Source organism: Furipterus horrens, unplaced genomic scaffold (genome assembly GCF_987537825.1).
Source record: "Furipterus horrens unplaced genomic scaffold, mFurHor1.1.pri manual_scaffold_11, whole genome shotgun sequence".
Lineage (NCBI taxonomy): Eukaryota > Metazoa > Chordata > Mammalia > Chiroptera > Furipteridae > Furipterus > Furipterus horrens.
In genome coordinates, this window is record NW_028327181.1 from 22,690,739 (window position 1) to 22,709,209 (window position 18,471).

Here is an 18,471-nt window from a genome sequence, read left to right on the forward strand (position 1 = left end):
GAGGTTTCTAAATGGTAGTTCAAGCCACTGAAATTCAGTTCACGTTGCTGAACTGAAGTCCCAGAGAATGGTGACCGCAGAACTTTTCCTGGGCCAGGCCGTCTGGTTCCTGCTTTACCGGATCTTCCACCTGGCAAGCTGCACCTTCAGCAGCCAGACTATAGATCAGTAAACTCTTTTTTCCTTTGTTTTCTTTATTGATCTGGTACAACGGCATAGGAATACGTATACAAATGAAAGGAAAGATGGAGTTGACACTCTAACAGTTTTAGAATAATTTCTGCTTTGCTAGTTTCTGAACTACTTTCTCCCTCAAGTTATTTGAATGTGAGCTGAGGTGTGAACAAGGCAGGAAATGGGATTCGTTAATTAAGCCTGTTCTCTTTATACCCACTATGATAGGAAATTCATTTCTTTTTCTCAGCCTGATGATTACTTAGTATTTATCCAATATCCTCAAGCCAGGTCTCCACAGCAGTGGAATAAAATTTCAGTAAAATGAAACAAAAACACATACCAGAACAAGCCATTTAGCCTGTTCCCACGAGGGTATTTTATTTTTTTGGAGAGGTCGAGTCCTGGGGGTAGAGGCTGGAAGAGCAGAAGAGGGAAGCCCTTTTTGTTATGTTTTCTTGGATGTGAAAAATCATACTTCACCCCATGGGGCCACTATTACATGTGACTTCTGAAAAAAATGGAGCGAGGGCCCCAAGAGGGGTGCCTGTTCCAATTTCTTTAGTCTTCTTTGCTCACCTGTAATTCCCCCAGATGTGGTATTTCCACCCCCGCTGATTAGACAGCAAGTCGCAGCCAACAGGAAATGCCTTGTGAGAACAGGCTCAGAACCCTGAACCTTGAGAATACGCCACAATTTCTAACTGACAGACTTTTCAGGAATCGGTGATAGAGGGTATAGCAACGTCCCCCAACAGACAAAAGGAAAATCATGACCTAAGGGGTGATACTTGTTTATTCCCTCATGGCTGCACAATGAGACATACTGGGAGCCCCTGCCATCTGAGTTTGCTGGTTCCAGGCTGATCACCTTAATGCAGTGTGGGGAAATTGGTCACCGCTGGAAACCAGCCTTGCTTACTATTTCTTTCTTCACCATTTTCCTCCAGAAAACTTCAAATCATCTCAAAAATTATGCCTCTCCCAATGTCTTCCTGGGCTCTGAGGCTGTCCAGACACGGTTATAGGTATTACTGCTCTACACTGGGGCGATGCATGGGCAGATATCTGGTTTCCAGAAGAAATGGGGCCATTCTTTATGTAATCCAGATGTCTGTCACAACCCTACCATGCCTGAGACTGAGCAATGTCCTAGAGAATCAGGCTTGCATAGCTTGTCACACTTGATGTTTAAGCTCCTAAAAAATCTTTACTCCGTGTTTTTGCTTTCTTGTCTCCATTCTGTGTTCATTTACCTGAAGTCTGACTACCATTGGCACCGGCCTGTGAAAAGTAACTCAGCGGACTCCTTACTGTGGTCTTCTCTTCCACCTCTCTGGTCAGCTCGTTTAGCTTCCACCCTCCCCAGCCACTGCTCAGACTGTGCACATGACTCCTTCCCCTACTAAAACCCATTGGATTTGGGTGTTTGTTCAGAGTCCTTTTTTCTTACTTTATCTACTTTCTTGATGAGCTCATCTACTTATACTCAAGAAATAGAAGTTTAGCCTCTATGCGCTTTGCTCTTTCTCTTCCCACTTCAATCCTGAAGTTGTGACCGGCACTTCCATGTCATCCATGCCTCAGATTCAATCTTTCTCAACCAAATTTCTCATTGTTTTCAGCCTCTGCTCCAATGTCACCTAGCCCGTTACTGCCATTCCAAGTCGCCACTGCTCAGTCCCAGCATACCTTTGCCTCTGTTGTTCAGCTCAGTCACTACCTTGTCCACAGGCCCTAGGTCTTTTCAGTTGCAAAGAATCCTTCCCTCTTATGAAAACCTATAGAATTTCCTTATTATTTCTGCCATCATGTATACCAAAGCCTGCTATATATTACTTATATTTCATATACCACTTTATAATTCACAAAATTTGCATCTGCCATCTCATGGACTGTCTTTTTCACTCTTCTCTGAATCTCTTGGAGGATCAGAGATTTGGATAGTTTACAAGTGTGTCTGTTAAAGTTTGTAATGCACTACATTGTGTGCAGTAGGTATGCAAAAAATCATCGTGAATTACTAGAAGTTTTCAACTTCAGATTTTTAACCTACCTAATCCAGTATTTCTCTTAAATAGCTCAATGTTTCAGTTATTCCACTTACAAACAGTTCTTTATCTTGTTACTCATGCCCCCAAATAGGAGATACATATTTGAATTTTGTGCTACAAACATCAGGGCTAAAAACATTGATAAAAGTTGCAGATACTGGTGAAATATTGTAAATGGGTTGACTATAAAAGTGATATTAATTACAGTCATTTAAATGAGCTGCATACCATGCAACCTAATAATTCATAATAGTGATACATAAATTAATTCCATTATAAATTTTACTCAACATGATTTTCTTGATTCTGCTGTTAAAGTATTCATATGTATTTAATTGTCATGAATTGTTTCAATTTTCACATGGCTGTCCATTTGAATTTTAAAGGAAATTGATGGAACTGTGCTTAGCATGATCTTCAGAGTCGTTGGTTTTACCAGAACTATAAGTGAGAGTTGCAGTCATTAAAGAGATTATAATGTCATTTTAAAACTAATATATGCATTTTGTTATTATTATTAAAAATTAAATGTAATAAATAAATAAAATGATTAACTTCATCTGTGAAAAGATCTATGCATTTTAACACATGCATAGATTTGTGTAGCCATCCCCACAATCAGGACACAAAATAGGGCTGTCAATCAAGAGAGTTTTCTTGTGCTGCCCTTTGTAGTCAAATCCTCCTCCCACCTCCAGCTCCTGGTAACCACGTACGTGTCTTCGGTCCCGACAGTTTTGCATTTTCTGAAATGTTGTAGAATTAGAGTCATGCAAACCTTCGAGACCGGCTTCTTCACTTAGACCACCATGTTGCGTGAGCATCAGAGTTGCTCTTTGCTGTTTGTGAGTAGGATTCCTTCCCACAGAAGCACTCACTTTGCTTATTCCCCCACTGAAGGGCATTTGAGCCGATGCCGGTTTCTGGGAATTATGAGTGATCTGCCATAGACACCTGTGTGCCAGTTCTTGCATGACCATAAGTTTTAATTTCTCTAGAGTAATACACAGAGGTGCAATTTCTAGGTCATACAGTAATCATATGTTTACTATTATAAGAAACTGCCAAACTGTTTTTCCAGAGCGGCCGTACCATTTTGCATCCCCACCAGCAAAGTGGGAGAGCCCAGCTGTTCTGCATCCTCACCGGTACCGGTATTGTCAGTTAAAACAATTTTTAAATCTATTCTAATAAGTGTGCGTTAGTATCCCATGATGACTTTAGTTTCCTTAGCTCTGATTGGAAGCTACCCCACTATTCTTTTAACATTATTTCTGTAAAGGATAACCTGTTTACTAACAACGTGACTGCAGATAAACAGACTTCGCTGAAGAATTCCAGGAACTCGCTTGAAAAGAAGCAGAGTCTGATCTTCACACATTCTGGCTCTGGGATATTTGCTGCCCTTCAACCAGTTATCTGAACAGACTGTGTTGACTTGCTTGTAATCAACAGAGCACCCTCAACTCCCTCCTTTCAATTCCCATGTTCTGCTTGTTTTTTTTCTCTTCCTCCTCCTGCTTTACAAAAGCTCCTGCCCGCTTCTCAAGCTACTGGCTCTTGAATAAAACTACTTTCTGTCCACCAGCTCTTGTCTCCTGTCTATTGGCTTTTGGGCGGCAGGTGGCCAAACCTGGGTTCGGCGTCGTACTGATGGTGACTACCTATTTGTGTGCTTACCTGCCATCCGTAAGGCATCCTTAGTGAGGTGCCTGATCAAATAGGACTCATTTGTTTTTAAAACAATTGGTTTTCTTATCGTTGAGTCTTGAGAGTTCTTTGTACATTCCAGATACAGATATTTTGTAAAATATGTAACTTGCAAATATTTCTTGTCTTTTAGTTTTTTTAACAGTGTCTTTTGCAGAGCTATGAATTTTTGTTTTGCCAAAATTTAATATTTTTTCATGTATGGATTGTACCCTTGGATTATATTTTAGAATTCCTTGCCAAAAACAAAAAGCATGAAGATTTTTTTCTTTAAACACATGAATGTCTTTTTGTTCAAACACCATTTCTTGAAAAGACTATTTTTTCTTCATTGAATTGCTTTGTATCTTTCTCAAAAATTATCTTTTAATGTTTATGTGAGTATATGTCTGGACTCTAGTCTGTTTAGTTGACCTGTGCCTATCAATACCACACTGTCATGATTATTGTAGCTTTATAGTACACCCTAAAACTGGGTCACTGTCTTCTAACTTTGTTCTTGTTTTTCAAAATTGTTATTTGCCTTTCTATATGATCATAAGAATTTGCTTGTCTCTACAAAAAAAAAAAAGAAAAAAAAATCCTGCTGAGATTTTGATTAGAATTGTTTTGAATGTGAGAAAAGAATGAAGACAGGAACTATATAAAATGAAGTCATTTTAACAAAACTGCTAAAATAATTAACATTATTAAGTTTAAGCCATGAGGTGATGACAGTGTTATTCTTCTAAGTAGCCTGGAAACTTAAACTTTTTGAACATTCCAGGCCAGAATCAATGCCTGGATATACATCTGGACCAACAAATAACCCTGTAATTCTATCCTGAAAGTCTCGTCTATCCAGGCCACCTGATTATTCCCTGGAGAATTCACAGATACATCCATCTGACATCTATAACCCAGACCACCGGGTCTAACCAGTCCGTCTGGCACCCATGTTCAAGTACCTGACATTCATCATCCTAACTACCTGGCATCTGACTGTGAACTGTTTTGGACCAACCCTAAGGCTAAAAATGCAAGGCTGATATACTTCTTAACAATGTACTTTTTACTATACTTTTTTGCATTCAAAAAGTATTTATTGAGTGTATGTTTTGTGTCATAGATGGCTTTTGTCCTTAATTTTTTTTGAAGATACAGATTTTATTCAAACCCATAACACAACACTTAACAAAAATCAACCACATACAAGACATAAAGAATGACTCAAAAATGTTCAAAACCTTGGTATCATAGAGATTATATTTTTGATCATAGTATCACTTTATTAGGCATCAATAATAACAATGTAGAAAGTGAAGAACACCACATTTTCATTAAATGCACCTCCAGACAATTCATGAGTTGAAGAATAAATGACAATGGAAATTACAAATTATTTATACCTGAACAACTAGGAAAGTAACTACATATCAGAACATATGGCATACAGGTAAAGTGGACTTTTAATTGTTCTCTGTTCTTTGCAAAACTTGTAGGTTTTTGCCTAGCTATGTTTCTAGTTTGCAAACCACAAGACCCTTGACTAAATCTCTATTATTTATTTCTAGCAAAGTCTCCAGATTCTTTTTGAGTTCACTTAATAAATGTATAGATTAATTTAGGAAGAATATATATATTTACTATATTGAGTTTGTCAATCTATCAACATAGTATGGCTCATTTTTTTTTTATGTCTCCTATCCATAAGGTTTATTTTTAAGATTTTACTTTTATTTATTTATTTTTAGAGAGAGGGGAAGGTAGAGAGAGGAACATCAATGTGTTGTTGCCCCTTATGAGCCCCCAACTGGGAATCTAGCCCACAACCCAGGCATGTGCTCTGACTGGGAATCGAACTGGTGACCCTTTGGATCACAGGCTGGTGTTCAATCCACTGAGCCACACCAGCCAGGGCCATAGGATTTTTAAGTGTACCTCTTCATATATCTTTTCCCAGTCGTTTCTCAAGGGATACAACATTCATATTTAAGTTTTTATAGCTTAATTAGAATTAATATTTTACCACTTAAGTGGGATATGGAAAATTTTCTACCCTATAGTTCCTTTTATCCTCCTTCTCTTATGTTGCAGTTGTCAAAAAATTCAGAAAATATAATTTTTGTTTTTAACTGTAATATGTAGTTTTAAAAAATTAAGGGGACAAAAATCAGTGTATTATATAATATTTTTCAGATATTTATATTTCTATTGTTCTTCCTTATTCCTTAAGTGCCAAGTGCCCTTCTAGTGAAAAATATCTTCCTCTTGAATTTTCTTTAGTATTTCTTTCAGAGCTCATCAGTTGGTGATTCATATTCCTGGTTCTCTTTCATCCTAGAATTTCTTATTTTGTCTTTATTTCTGAATACAGAAATAGGATAATTGGATATAAAGTTATGGGATGACAGGTCTTTGCTTTCAACATTTTAAATACGCTGTACCATTATTTTCTGGCCTCCATGATTTCTCATGAGAAATTTGCAGTCATTTGAATTGACTGCAATCAATTCAAGGAGTTTCCTATATGTAATGTGTTGTTTCATTCTGACTGCTTTCAAGATTCTTTTGTTCACAGCACTTTGATTGTGATATGGCTGGTTATATATTTCTCTGAGGTATCTTATTTGGGGTGTGCTGAATCTTTTTATCTGTCATTTTAACCTCAATGTGATGGTCATAGAAGGTGAGGTCTCTGGGAGGTGATTGGGTCACAGGATGGAACCTTATGAAAGAGACCCCAAATAACTCCCTTGACCCTTCTGCCATATGAGAACACGGCAAAAAGACAGATGTCTATGAACCAGGAAGTGGGCTCTCACCAGACATGAAGTTGGTGGCATCTCGACCTTGGACTTCCCAGCCTCCAAAATCATGAGAAATAAGTTTCTGTTGTTTATAAACTAACCATCCTCTGGTATTTTGTTATAACAGCCTGAAAACAAAACTAGGACAATTACCTTACCTCTTCTTATTGCTTTGCATTTTCAAGTTAATTTTAGACTCAGTTTATATATTTCTATAAAGTAAGCTCTGGGCATGTTGATTAGAATTGTATTTAATGCATAGATTAATTTGGTAAAATTGAACCTGGTATATGCCTGTATTTATTTAAGCATTTCTTAATTTCTCTCAGTGATACTTTAAAAATGCTGTGAGATTAATCTTAATACCTGAAAACTAGAATCTAAAGCATTAATATCATGAAGAGTAATGACATCACATTCTTGTAAAATTAACTATAAAAAAGGCATATTCATCATAAGCACATATGGACCCATCTAACCTGCCTATATAGTCCCTACATATATTAAACAATAGCTGCAAGAACTGAAATGAGAAACTGATAAAAAATTATTTAGATGGAATTCAAACATCCCACTTTCAGAAACTGATTGCACAAAGGAACAAAATATAAGCAGATTTATTAAGCACACAAACAATTCATTTATTAAGCTCAAGCAACTATATATGGAATTATATACCCAGCAGACAGTAAGGATACATTTTTCAAGGACACATGTAATATTTATAAAAATAGATAATGTATTAGACCTTAAAAGAATTCTTATGTTTTAAATATTTGCTACATACAAACTATTTTCTGTAACCTAATGCAATAAAATTAAAATCCAGCAACAAAAGAAGGAGCTTTGAAAACCTCTGAATTTGGACTTCAGCTTTTGGGTAAAATAGAGTAACAGGAACTGAATTGACTATCCCACTAGAAATAACTGAAGAGTTAAAAAAATTAAATAAAATGTTTCTAAAAATATTGGATATCTGGCAAAAAGGACAGCAATGCCTTAGAGATGGAGAATAAATAAAGTAAGCCCTATAACTGTCCAAGCCTGAGAAAGGTTTCCTGGATGTGGTAAAGGGAGAGGGGACCAGAAAGAGCCCAGGGGTCTCCTGAGTTGAGGAGATGGAGCTGTGAGTTCAGAGAGGCCAAGGAAGGTAGAGCAATAATGATTTTTAAAAATCTCTAAATGTGGTGAAACAATAAACCTACAGTTTGAAGAAGCAACAAGGAACCCCAAACACCAGAAACATAAAAGAAACTACAGTAAGGTATATTAGAGTCACTTCGCTCAAAATTGGTGGTGATTAGAAAAATCTTATATACAGAGTAACAAAGAAACAGCTGGGTTTTTTTATGGAAAACAATGCAAACCAGACAGTGGAACAACACATTTAAAGTACTAAAAACTAACAAACAAACAAAACTCTGTCAACTTAGAATTCTTTACCCTCTAACACTATCTTTTAAAAAAATAAGGTGAAATAAAGATACTTCTAGACACATGAAAGCTGAAAGAATTTATTAGCAGTCGTCGTCGTCGGCAGCCGTCCGTCTCGAGAGACGATGGCGTAGCTTCTTGAGAGTCTATCTGCACCGCCGAGAATGGCTGTGCAGTCCGACTCGGGAGTGACAATCCCTGCCGCACTTGTTACAAGTGAAGGCAGATGGCTGTTGTTGCTGCTGCTGACGCTGCTTCCGCCTCGATCTTTTCTGGGCCGCCTCCTCGTTGCGCGCAGCCTCTGCACGTGACGTACCTTGCCTGACCGCGAGCCTCCAGGCTAGGCGGTCGTCTGCTTGAACTTCCCATGTGTTGAGATTGATGGAGCATTGTGTCATGTCCTTTTTGCAGATGTCTTTGAACCGCAGTTTTGGGCGCCCTGTCATCCTCTTGCCTTCTGCTAGCTCGCCGTAGAGGAGGTCTTTGGGGATACGGCCTGCATCCATTCTTTTGACATGGCCGAGCCACCTGAGGCGTCTCTCGCTAAGAACTGCATGCAAACTGCTCATATTGGCTCGCTTCAGCACCTCGGTGTTGGGGACCTTATCCTGCCAGGCGACATGCAGGATGCATCGCAGGCACCTCATGTGGAAGCTGTTGAGTTTCCTTTCGTGCCTTGCGTAGGTGGTCCACGTCTCGCTGCCATAGAGGAGAGTGCTGAGTACGCAGGCTTGGTAGATGTGCAGTCTGGTTTTCTCAGTGAGGCTGGAATTGTTCCACGCTCGCCGGTTCAGTCTGGCCATAACTGTGGCTGCCCTGGCGATTCTCCGGTTGACCTCCAAGTCAACTGACAGAGAGCTCGAGATGGTGGACCCGAGGTAAGTGAAGTCGTTGACAACCTCCAGGGTGTACCCGTCGATGGTGATGCATGGGGGAGTCCCCGTGCCTTGAGCCATAACATTCGTCTTCGTCAGGCTGATGGTTAGTCTGAACTCCTTGCATGCGTGGGAAAGGCAAGTGACTAGCTGCTGGAGTCCCTCTTCGGAGTGTGATGTCAAAGCTGCGTCGTCGGCGAAGAGCATCTCACGGATGAGCACCTCTTTGACTTTGGTCTTGGCTCGTAGACGGGCCAGGTTGTAGAGCTTGCCATCGGATCTGGTGTGAATGAAGACACCCTCGCTGCAGTCCTTAAAGGCGTATTGGAGGAGCATGGAGAAGAAGATTCCGAACAGCGTAGGCGCGAGGACGCAGCCCTGCTTTACTCCGCTGCTGACTGGGAAGGCCTCAGAGGTTGCGCCGTTGTAGGACACCGTGCTGTGCATGTTGTCGTGAAAGGACATGACCACAGCAAGCAGATGTGGTGGACAGCCAATCTTCCGTAGCAAGCTGAAGAGTCCGCTTTGACTGACCAGATCAAACGCCTTCGTAAGGTCGATAAAGGCGAGGTAGAGTGGTTTATGCTGCTCGTGACACTTCTCCTGCAGCTGGCGTAGGGAGAAGATCATGTCCACTGTTGAGCGGCCAGCTCTGAAGCCACACTGGGACTCTGGGTAGACGCGGGAAGCAAGGGTCTGCAGGCGGGCAAGAGCGACCCAGGCGAATACTTTGCCGACGACGCTGAGGAGAGAGATGCCCCGGTAGTTGTTGCAGTCGCTGCGGTCTCCTTTGTTCTTGTACATGGTGATAATGTTGGCGTCTCTCATATCCTGGGGGATGTAACCCTCCTTCCAGCAGAGACAGAGTAGATGGTGGAGCGGCTGTAGCAGGACTGGTTTCCCGCTCTTTAGAATTTCTGGAAGGATTCTGTCGCTTCCTGGTGCTTTCCCGCAAGCGAGGCGGTCGATGGCTTTGCTGAGCTCTGCCGCAGTAGGTGGGGTGTCTAGCTCCTCCATGACTGGTAGGTCTGGGATGGCGTTAAGAGCAGTGTCTGTTACGGTGTTCTTTGTTGCGTACAGCTCGAGGTAGTGCTCGGTCCACCGCCGCATTTGCTGTTCCTGGTCAGTGATGACCTCACCTGTCTTGGACTTAAGGGGGGCGATCTTGGAGGGGATTGGGCCTGTTGCCTTCTTGATACCCTCATACATTCCTCGTGCGTTGCCTATATCGGCGGCTTCCTGGATGCTTCTGCACAGGTTTAGCCAATAGGTGTTAATAGTAGCTTCATTAGCAGTACACTTGCATTAAAAGAACTGTTAAAGAAAGGAAAATGATAGTGGGTGGAAATCTGGAACTACGAAAAGAATGAAGAACATTGAAAATAGTAATTATCTGTGTAAATATAAAAACTTTAAAAAATGTAAGTCTACTTAAAAGATTGACTGCTTAAAGCAAGCATAATAACAATGTGCTGTGACGTTCATAATATATGTCAAAAGAAAATATATGAAAGCAATAGTATAAAGGTGGAATGAGTATAAAAGGAAGTAAATTGTTGGAAACTTCTGACATGGAAAAGTATAATGCTACTTGAAAGCAAACTCTGATAAATTAAAATGTATATCAGAATCCCTAAATGTAATATAAGAGTAGTGGCTAACAGGCAAAAAACAAAAACAAAAAAAAAAAAAAAAAAAAAAGAAAGAAAGAAAGGAAATCACAAAGAGATATTTAATTAATATAAAACAAGACAGAAAAAGAGAACAAAGAACAAATGAGACAAATAGAAAACAAATAGCAAGATGGTAGATTTAAACACAACCATCCATATTTCATTAAATGTAACTATTCTAAGCACTCCAAGTATAAAGATTGTCATACTGGATAAAAAAGTAAGAGCCAACTACATGCTACTGACAAGAAATCCACTTTAAATATTAAGAGACAAGTTCAAAAATGTGGAAGAGGTGACCATGTTAAGTAACTAAAAGAAAGCTCTATTAATGAAGTGGCTATATTAATATTCAATGAAGTAGATTTTAGAACAGAGATTATTACCCAAAGGGACTCATTCCATAGTGATAAAGAGGCTGACCCAGTGGAGCAAGTAATCTTAAACTGTTCTCACCCAACAGCAGTTATAAAATACACAGAACAAAACTGATAAGAGAAATGGGCAGATCAACAATTATAGTTTGGGATTTCAGTCGTCGTCGTCGGCAGCCGTCCGTCTCGAGAGACGATGGTGTAGCTTCTTAAGAGTCTATCTGCACCGCCGAGAATGGCTGTGCAGTCCGACTCGGGAGTGACACGGTATCTGTCTCCTCCCGTGTTGAATCGACATCTTGCGATGACGCTGGAGTGTCCTCTCCAGTGAAGCTGAAGCTACAGAGCCTGGGCAGGGTGATATGGAGGGTCTGCTGTTGCCCATGCAGCAGACCCCCCCTCTCTTCGCAGCTGAAGGGTCCAAGGGAAAGACGGAGTCAATACAGCTTGGCTTCAGGTGCGCCGCAGGAGTTGCCGGTGTTGACTACAACGTCAAACCGCCTTAGGGACTCCGGCTCCGGATTTTCTGTCGGGGTTTACTCCCTTAGCCTTTCCCCTGAAGAGGTATGCCGCAAGGCAGCGGAGGTTTTTTGGAGTCAGAGTTTTCCTTCTCTGATGTGCCCTGACTGGAAGATCGAACCAGCGACACTTAGCTCGCAGGCCGACGCTCAATCCACTGAGCCAAACCAGCCAGGGGATGGGATTTCAGTACTCTCTCAATAACTGATAGAACAGATAACAAATAACAAAGAAAGACTGCCTGACTGTATAATATTTAAATAATTCAATCAACCAACTGGACCTAATTGAATTTATAGAACAATTCTCCCAATGACAGAATAGGCATGCTTTTAATTGTACATAAACCATTTACCTAGATAGACTATTTTCTAGTCTCGAGTCAACAAATTATGACTCACAGGCCAAGAAGACCCATTGTCTATTTTTGTAAATAAAGTTTTATAAGAACACAAACAGGCAAATTAGTACTACCATAGAGAATGTATGGCCTAACTGTAAATTGTTTCCTCTCTGACCTTTGACAGAGAAAAGTCTGTTGGCCCCTGCTTTAGGCCATAAAATACATCTCAAAATAAAAAGCACAAGCCGCAGAAAAGCAAATTGACAGATTGGACTTCATTAAAATTAAGAACGATTGCTCCCTTTTTAAAAAGATATTATTTATTTATTTTTAGAGAGAGGGGAAAGGAGGGAGAAAGCGGAAAGAAACATCAACGTGAGAGAGAACATTGATTGGTCGCCTCTCATACGCTCCCCAACAGGGGTCTAAACCCGCAACTCAGGCATGTGCCCTGACCAGGAATTGAACTGGAAACCTTTCACTTTGTGGGATGATACCCAACCAACTGAGCCACACTGACCAAGGCAAGAACTTATGCTCTTTAAATGACACTGTTAAGAGAATGAGAAAAGTCAAAGGTTGGGAGGAAATCCTGGCAAACCACATATTTGATAAAGTATTTGTATTCATAATACATAAAGAGCTCTCAAATTCAATGATCAGAAAACTCAGTAAAAATCCAATAATAAAATGGGTAAAAGATATATGAATGACAAATATGCACATAAAAACATGATCAATATCATTAATCTTTAGGGAAATACAAATTAAAATAATGAGATGTCATTGCACATTTAGTAGAATATCTAAAATGAAAGACTTAAATATTAGAGAGGACCTGGGAGAACTGAAACACTCATACTTTCTGGTGGGGACAGGAAATGCTTTGGAAAAGAGTTTGGAAGTTCCTGTAAGAAGGTAAACACACATCTATTCAACTCAGTCTTTCTACTCCTACTGATATATGTAACAGAAATTCTAAAAAAAAAACTTTATTTATACAAAGACGGGTACAGAAATGTCCATAGTAGTTTTATTTGTAATTGATAGAAACTGGAAATAGCCTAATTTTCCATCAACTGGTGAATGATTAAACAGATTGTGGTATATCTGTACAATGCAATACTATTCAGCAATAAAAAAAGGGAACTACTGCTACATGCAACTGCATAGATCAATCTCAAAATAATTACGCTGAGTGACAGAATCCTGGTAAAATAAGAGTACACAGTGTATGATTTCACATACGTAAAATTTTAGAAAATGTTAAACTATATAATGACTTAACACAGATCAGTGGTGGCCTAGGGTTAGTGGGATGGTGGAGGTGGGGGACGAATTACAAAGGAGTACAAGAGAGCATTGGAGCATTGGGGTCTGAAGGATATGTTCATTGTTTTGGTTGAAAGGAAAAATATAGAATTTAATGAAGACATGACATCAGCCCCAGCCAAAGTGAACAACTTAGCAGTTCCAGATGCACTGTGTGGCTGTTTACCGACATGTCTTCATTAATGTTAGTTCTTTTACCTAGAATGATTTCCCAGTCTCTGCACATAAAAAGTAACTTATTTTTTACAAAGTTGATATTAGAAACAGAGTCTGAGTTATTTAATGTTCTATAATATTTTATTTTATTTTTTATTGCATCATGTGTCAAGTATGAGCTCATTGCTATTATGGTCCTTTATTAAACTGTAATAAAAATTGGATTCATATGGGTTTTTTATTCTAGAATAAAAAAATATAATGAGAAAAAGATTTTATTAAAAACAAAAAATAAGATAAATTATCATGATGTATATTAAAAAATAAGACAAGATATACAAGACAGACTATGTTTGAGGGCTTGCAAGACCATGTTCTCTGAGGTTTTCCAATTATGTCTAGACTAACAATAGTAGTCCATTAATAATTACTGAAAAAGCAAATGGCAAAATGATTATATCAGTGAAAATTCTAAGGCAGAGACTACATGCATGCTGGGTAGGAGTTTCTTGGAGTGTCAGTATGTCAATAGAAGATCTAGTTTATAGCCTTTCGGACAGTTTTTATCTCTAAAAAACTGTCATTTTATGAAAAATTTGAATTTCCTTTTATAATATTATGATTTTTAACTAAAATGATTTCTGAAGTTCATTTCCATTCTTAGCTTTCTAGTACCTTGTTATTCTATAGTTAGAATAGGTTCCCCCAGATTTTTCCCCATTGGGGCTTATACAAAGTGTCCTGACAAATACTTGGGTGAGGAGTGCCCATGAGGAAAGAAAGTGATCCATGGAATAGGTTAGGTTTTCCTATGGAAAGCACTTAAAAATATATATGAGGTCTGCCCAGAAAAAAGTTCAGCCATTGTTAATATAACGAGAACAGTTTGTGTGACATCGATGTAACCTGGCAGCCAAGGAGAATGGACTGGAATGCACATGCATGAATAATGACGGCTTCACTGTACTAGTCAGTGGGGGTGGTAGATGCCATTGGGTGACCGTGTGCACTGTGTGGCCCTCACATTCAAAATGACTGAGTGAGTGGAGCAATGAATCTGCATCACATTTTGCATTAAGCTTGAACATCCTCCAAGAAAACTATTCAGATGACTCAGAAGGCCACAGTTGTGGGCAAGTGGTGATCAGCAGCTTCATCATGACAATGCAGCTGCTCATGCATTATGACTTATGCAATTTTTTTTGGAAACATCAGATCTTCCAGGTGACTCAGCCCCCCTACAGCCCAGATTTGGTGCCCTGTGACTTCTGGCTTTTCCCAAAACTAAAATCACCTTTGAAAGGGAAGAGAGTTCAGACCATCGGTGAGATTCAGGAACGTAGAACAAGGCAGCTGATGGCGACTGGGAGAGCTGTGTGAGGTCCCAGGGCGCCTGCTTTCAACGAGACTGAGGTGTCATTGTCCTGTGTACAGTGTTTCTTGTATCTTGTATCTTTTTCAATAAATGTCTCTATTTTTCATATTACATGGCTGGATACCTTCAGGACAGACCTCATTCATATGTGTGTGTGTGTGTGTGTGTGTGTGTGTGTATGAAAAAATATTGAAAACACTTATATCCCTATTTGTTTTGCTATGCCGCGGTCTGTCTTTTAAGAAATGGGGTGCAATCATGAAGAAAGCCAAGATGTGGCATGATCGATCACCTGACACATGTGTAAATGATATTCATTTGTGTGTGATGCATAGGCAGCATTACGAACGATCACATTAATGCACGCGGGCTATTTTGTCTTTGCTGATCTATCTTGTGTATCTCGTCTTTTTTTTAAACATATTTTGATATTTTATTATCTTGTTGATTTTTGTTTTGAACAAAATATTTTCTCCCCCTCGTTTGGATTATTTTTTCTGTTAGAGAATAAAAGCCCACATGATCACATTTTTATCACCCCTCACAGCAATCAAGTAACCCCTGATACCACTGCTCCTTGTCTCCTTTCATTAATTTGCACATTATATCTTATGATCCCTTATGGGTGTCACAACAATATCTTTGTATTTTTTAATTCATTCTGTATTCCAGAGTTTGGAAAATGCTGACTTAGTCAAATAACTATTCGTGTGACTATTTGATTAATGTTTCTATCTCTCTCAAGAAAATAAGTTTTCTAACAGGCCCTGTGTCTATTTTTTGCTCACTGTTGGATCTCTAGATCCAGTTTAGTGCCTTACAATGGGAAAAGAAAAAGAAAAAAACCCTGTTTGTTAATATCCCAACAATTAGGAAATAGTAATTTTTGGCACTAAGTTGTTAAGGATTCCTGTTATACAGAAGCCTTTTAATAGATTACATTACAGATTATTTTATTCCCTCTGGCATGTTTTTACCATTAGCCCTAGGTTGTCCAATTTCAACCAGCAATCTTTCTCTCTGGTCTATACGGAATTACATATTCTAACTAATTGAATATATCTATTTTCTGCCTTATCCTTGTGGGCAAATTTTGCTTTGCTAAAAAAGAAATATTTAATTTACCTGATTGAATAAAAACTACCTTTAGTAGCTTGTGAAACTTTAAGTTCACTATTAAAGTAACTTGCTCCTGTATTTGTAAACATCATCTTATCTTTTAAAAACAGTTCAACTTGTAGTTAAATTGAACATGTTGTTAAGTCTCATTACAAAGAAGTTAGATTACTCCACAGCTTATTAGTGTAGATAAATAAGATATGAAGATATGTACGTTTGTAATTCTAGAGTATAAACTGTCTAATTTGCCATTTTGTTGGTGACAGCTTCTGCTATGTTCTGTTCATTAGAAATGAGTCGCTAAGTTCAGCCTGGGCTCAGAAAGAGGGGAATTGGTCTCCGTCTTTGGAGGGATAGACCATAAAAGAATTTAGACACATTTTAAAACCACCCATAGAACTACATACAAAAATCAGTATCTTAGATTAAAAAAAGATACTTTGTTTCTAAAATAAGCACAGGCTACTACCGTATGAATGGAATAGTCAGATAACAAAGAGAACTAAAAATTATGAGAAAAAAATAACTAATATGCTTGCCAAAATAAACACGTACAAAAATAATAAGGGAATAAAACATGAAAATGGAGAAAGTTGCTCAGAATTTATTATGAAAACCTCTCTGAGATAAAAATCTGGAGAGCAAAGGATAAGAATATAAATAATCGATAAAGGAGATCCAACATCCAACTGATAGGAAAGGCAGCATGAAAACCAGAGAGAAGTGCCATCAACAAAGAAGAAGAAGGAGTTAGAAGAGGAGGAAAGAACGGGAGGAAGAAGGAAATAGGAGGCAGGAAATGCAAAGAAGGGAGAGGAGACCAAGAGGAAAGGGAAGAGTAACTTTTTTCTGAGCCAATGTGGCTGTGTCCTCATCAGCAACTCTAGCACTAGAAGACAACGTGGCCGATGAATTAAAAATTCTGAGTGAAAAGGATGGTCAAACTAAACTCCCATGGTCAGGCAAAGTTACAATCAAATGGGACACATATTTTTAAGACATCTGAGGACAAAGAATTATTATCTTTCACAACGGCGAGTTTACGAAGTAAATATTTCATATTGGAGCAGGAGGATTAATGGCTCTGGGAAAACGTCTCCAGAAGAAAAATGGGGACATTAGATAAATAACAACATAAAAAGGCAATCGAGATTTCCCCTTCCACTAAAGGGAGACCAGGTAGCTTAGAGCGGCCCTTCCAATAAGCAAAACTAAGAATCTGGAAGAGAGAATGTTAGAAGCTTTGAGAATTAACAAGACAGTGAGGAAGTATGAGGCCAAAAAGCCCTAAGAAGAAAACCTGGGGGAGTGAGCTTTTAATTGTAGGGACATCTATGAATTCAAGAAACGTAGCTGGGCAGAGTTAGACCCAAGTGACCCGGAAACAACTACTGGAGTTCATAGTCTACAGGTACAGAGACCTCCGTGAATCCCTTACACTTGAGGTTAAGACATAGAAGGAAAATATGCTAAGATTAAGGGTATATCCAAAAACAGGGGTACCCCAATCTCCAGGCTTTGGACCCGTAAGTCTGGACTTGTTAGGAACTGGGCTGCACAGAAGGAGGTGAGTTTGAAAGACATGCACTTGAATCATCACGAAAGCATCCCCCCTCCCATCTTGTCTTCTACAAGACTGGTCCCTGGTGCGAAAAAGGTTGGTGTTGGCTGTCCTAAATGAACCAGATCTTGCATGGACTGATGCTTTTAATTATATAAATCTTCTATTGGCTTAAGGTTATTTGGGATTGCTACTTCCCTAGTTACCTGTTAAAAGAAAATGTTCCGAGGGAAGATAATATTGTTCTACACTGCAACTATCTCTATAATTTTATATACTATGTTCAATATCCTTAACCCCTGGCAAGCAATAAAATGTTCTGTGTTTCAGAAATCTTATATAAATGAAATCATAAATTCTGTAACCTTTGGCTTTTTTTCATTCAGCATGATGCCCTGGGTATTGATCGAGTTGTTGTGTGTATCAACATTTGGTTACTTCTGTCTGAACAGTATTCCGTGGTAGATAGGTATCACCATTTAACCCTTCACCGGCTGAGGGACATCCAGGCTGTTTCCAGTAGTTGGATATTATGAATAAAGCTAGTATAGTCGTATATAAATATCTGTGTGAATATGTTTTTTTAAAAACATTTTTCTGGGATAAATACTCAGGAAGGTGATTGCTGATGTTTTATTTTATAAGATGCTGCTGAACTGCTTTCTACAGTGGCTGGGCCATTTTACATTTTCACCAGAAATGTATGACTGATCCTGCTTCTACTTATTCTCGCCAGCATTTGGTGGTGTGATTTGTTGTTGTTATTGTTTTAGGCATTCTGATAGGTATATAGTGATATCTCCTCACGGTTTTTAATTTGCTTTTCTCTGATGACTAATATGTAAAGCATGTTTTCATGTAATTATTTGCTCTATGTATATCCTCTTCAGTGAAATGTCTCTTCCTGTCTTCTGTTCGTTTTCTAACTGGATTTCTTTTTTTTTTTACTGTTGAAAATTGAGAGTTCTTTATATGTTCTAGAT